The following is a 3936-nucleotide window of genomic DNA, read 5'->3' on the forward strand; positions in this document are numbered from 1 at the left end:
TGAGAGCGAGAGTCAGAGAGCCTTAAATCTTTAGCTTTCTGGCTTTATACTTATTTAACCACAGACAGGGGGAAGTATAAACACAGCGAAAAATAAGGCTAGTGCTAGAAACAGGAAGTCTGAGTAAAAGTATTGCTGCTGTAAGCAGAGGTGGAGGAAATGAAAGGATAGAGCACTTTAAATTATTGTACCTCCCTGGTGCTCCTGGTAGACCCTAGACTCACTATACTCATTTCAGAGTAAGGTGATCAATTCAAGTGTAGGCTCAAGCTATTTCAGACTAGAGTGTGAACAGAGCTCACTTTAAAAGAAGCACAAGACAAAAATCTAAACTTACAAGGCCACTAAATTGATTGTCTGGGGTGAGTTTTCCTTTAAAGAAAGATTCTGCTTCTTATGAAGTCATTTATTGCAGGTTTATTTTAAAGAGTTCACCTCCAACCTTTGAACATACACACTAGAGAGTTTCACAAGAACAGCCATTTTTCTGTGTAGTTCTATATGCGTCCCTATACTTACTTATATGTCCCCATCACAGTAGGCATTCAAGAACTGTTTAAGAGTTGGCAAGCTACGGCCAAGGGGCTAAGTTTGGCCCAACACCTGTTTTTGTAAATAAAGTTTGAATAAGCATGGCTGCCCTGGTGCTACAACAGCAGAGCTGAATAGCCGAGACACAAACTGTGTGGCACACAAAGCATAAAATATTTACCATCTGGTCCTCTAGAGAAAAAGTCTGCTGAGCCCTTGTTTAATGGAGAAAATAGTTACTTTCTCAGTGTGTTTAAAATAGGATTCTATTTGTGAAAAGCTGATTGCCACACAACATTTTAGGAACATACGGTACATGCAAACCACACTGGTACCTACATACACAGGGCAGAAGCCTGAGACAACGACAGAGATAATTCAGACTCTCCCTAAACTTGCCTGTCCATCAAAATTGTTCCCAGTATGGCCTCATGATTAAAGTAGTGGTGTTTGTTAAGCCTGGCTGACTTCTTGGTAGTCGTTGTTTACTTAAGCCAGCATCAGTGTTTGAAGGTACAGGTTGATAGCAGTCCTGTCAACAGACAGACAATGCCTCCTGAAGAACATACTTCAACTTCAGTTTTCTAATGAATTACCTAACCTGAATTCAGGCCATAAAACACCACTCCTTTGATTCATAGTGGCTCTCTTTTGGAAAAAACTCACAAGACTGCAATTATAAGGTAATGAGTACAGAGATGCTAAGTGGACAGTGAGTTATGAACCTCTGTTTGATTCACTGTTATTGAGTAGAATTGGTTCTATGGGCTTGCAAAATGCCTAAATTAAGAAAAATAAACAACATCCTGGAGTGTGTAAAACAGAGAATCTTAGAAAGCTGCATGAGTTCGTCTCATCATTACATTTATTGTGACAATCTCATAAAATGAGAAAAGAGGAGGAGGGGCATTTGTACCAGTCACTGGAAGCCTCTCTTCAGGGCTGAGGCAGATCCAGCAACAGAGTTGGGGAGCTCTGGTTACAATGTCACCCTCCAGACTACAAGCTCAAGGGATATTTCAGAGCAAGAAGCCAAGTGAGCAGGACATAATCTATCTCCTCCATCTTCCAAGGCCTTCTTTTGGTATTCTCAAACACCTTCCAAACAGTATAAAGAGTCACAATTTTGTTCATCAGATAATAGTTTGTGTCCTTGTTTCTAATCTTGTTTTGAAAGCTTGCTTAGAAAATCATAAGCCCAATTCACAAAACTTGGTACGTTTTGTCCATTGAGCTGAACATCCTTTTAAGAAAACTATAATTGTAAATTCCCATGAACCAAATAAGTGTTCCAGGAGAAATCACAAATTATATCTATCCACCAACACAGATCTCATAAATTGCTTACATTTTCTCACTCCATGGGTGAGTAATTGGGTCATGTCTCTTTAAATTCTCTTGTTTATCATTTAAGTGGACTATCATTTTGATTGTATCTCTTTCCTTTAGTTGTGAAGATGTAAAAGAACAAAGCCGAGACACAATATTTTGGTACAGCATGTGCTAGTTTGCTCAGGGGATTTCCACGAGTGTACTTATTCTCTTTGGGTGGGGCAGGAGACGCCGAAGGACCTCAGAGAGAAACCTAGATAAAGCGTGGGGAGCTGAAAGCAATGAGAAGTCTCGCTAGTCCTTCTAGAGATTATGGGGAAACAATGGGACCCTCGCTACTTTCTTCGCCTAGGTCTTGTTAGTCCTTTGGATACTTAGAAAAGCCGAGGAAGAATCACTTTGCTCCATCTATCCCCGCCATGAGAGACATTTACTATGTTGCTTTGTTATTACTGTCTATGAGAGAAGTGGAGCGATAAGAAAAGCAGATCAAGAAAGACGTTCAAGGCATCTGAGCCTCCCAGTGCGAAATCAGGATCCGAGCACTGGACTGTGAGCAGAGCAAATCCTCTGATGTGGCAGCTTGATTGGAGCAGACATCTTCTCCTTCTCTTCTCTCATCACTTCCTTTCATCGCTACCTTTTCTCTTCCCTCTTTTGTATGTTGTCTTCCTTTAGTTTCATGAGTTCCTATGATGTGGTGAATCATAAAAAAGGAAAGGCATTGTATTGTTTCTTGTATACGAGTAGACCTTGGAAGACTCCCAGTATCAGTTGATCGTTTCTTTCCTTTCTTCCTTTTTGTGGGATCATTCAGATCCTTTGTTAAACAGACGAATTCCCTGAAGAAGATTTTCTTTTGTCTTCATCCTGTAATAAGTTCTGTACCCTTCATCTATAACTGCTAGAGTCCTAAAGAGCTCAAAGAGCTGGCCTTTCAGCTGGCTTTGAGATTCCAGAATGTTAGAGTTGGGGGAGTGTGTGCCTCTGTATTTGATTGCTTGTTGTTTGTTTACTGGGTAAAAGTTCATCTTCAGAAGTCTCATGTTTTCTCTCTTTTTCCTAATCAGTAAGGACAAAGATTTTCCTGGGTAAATTCGGACTGAGCATCTTAAGTTATTACTAGTCTTCACTATCTGGACTCATCTCTCAGGAACAGAAATTTCATTTCCATCCTTGAAATTATACAGTTTATTAGAACAGCTAACAATGCATCGTGTCAGCACCCTTGGGAAACAAACTGTTTCAAGAGCAAAAGTATTTCTCTGAGTCAGTTTTTAGATAAAGCTTATAAAATAGCCCTTAAGCACTTAGTAATTTGTCTTAAATGAGAGAAATCGAAAAGTCACTCACCTTGAGATTCAATATTGAAGGACAATAAAATGAAACAACCACCACAACAATATTAATAATAGGCAGTATATGTTGCTATAGCAATATCCTGGGAAAACCTGATATTTGAAAAATACTCAAGAAGTTCCATAGCACATTCTATGAAGTCTGTATCAACTGTCCCCCTCCTACGGTCACTTACCTTCTTTAGTTAACAGTTAGATTTTATCCATAAAGTGGAAAATGATCTTGGGCCTTTGGCTTCTGCTGGAAAAAAGAAATCCAGGCCAGCTCAGTGGAGTGACTGGGGATCCCCACGAGCTATGGCAAATGAGAAATAAAGACATCCAAGGGTTTCCAGTCAGTGAGGACAGTTGTAGGAAACTCCAACATTGCTCTAGTCATAAATGAATGGTCTTCAGCATCTTCAGTGTGTGCTGAGTCAGTCCCTAGGGCTTTAAGGGGGAGTCCCAGCATCGCAAAGTTTCATTTCCAGGAGCACAATATTTTCCTTGTTGTGGCTCTTCTTTCATTTCCCTTTCCTCCTTACTCCACATCTTCAACCCCACGCCTTGCTGTCATCTGTGTTTTTTCTGGGCAAAGTTTGAAATGTCATAGCTGTTTTGCCTTGATAAGATTTTAGTCTCTCTTTAGATGCAACGAAAAATGGAATCTTTGAGTGCCAACCGTTCCCTCTTTGCTGAAGACATTTCTGACAGAAAGCAAGTAGTTTGATGTCAG

The sequence above is a fragment of the Equus quagga genome, chromosome 9 (genome assembly GCF_021613505.1).
Source record: "Equus quagga isolate Etosha38 chromosome 9, UCLA_HA_Equagga_1.0, whole genome shotgun sequence".
Classification (NCBI taxonomy): Eukaryota; Metazoa; Chordata; class Mammalia; order Perissodactyla; family Equidae; genus Equus; species Equus quagga.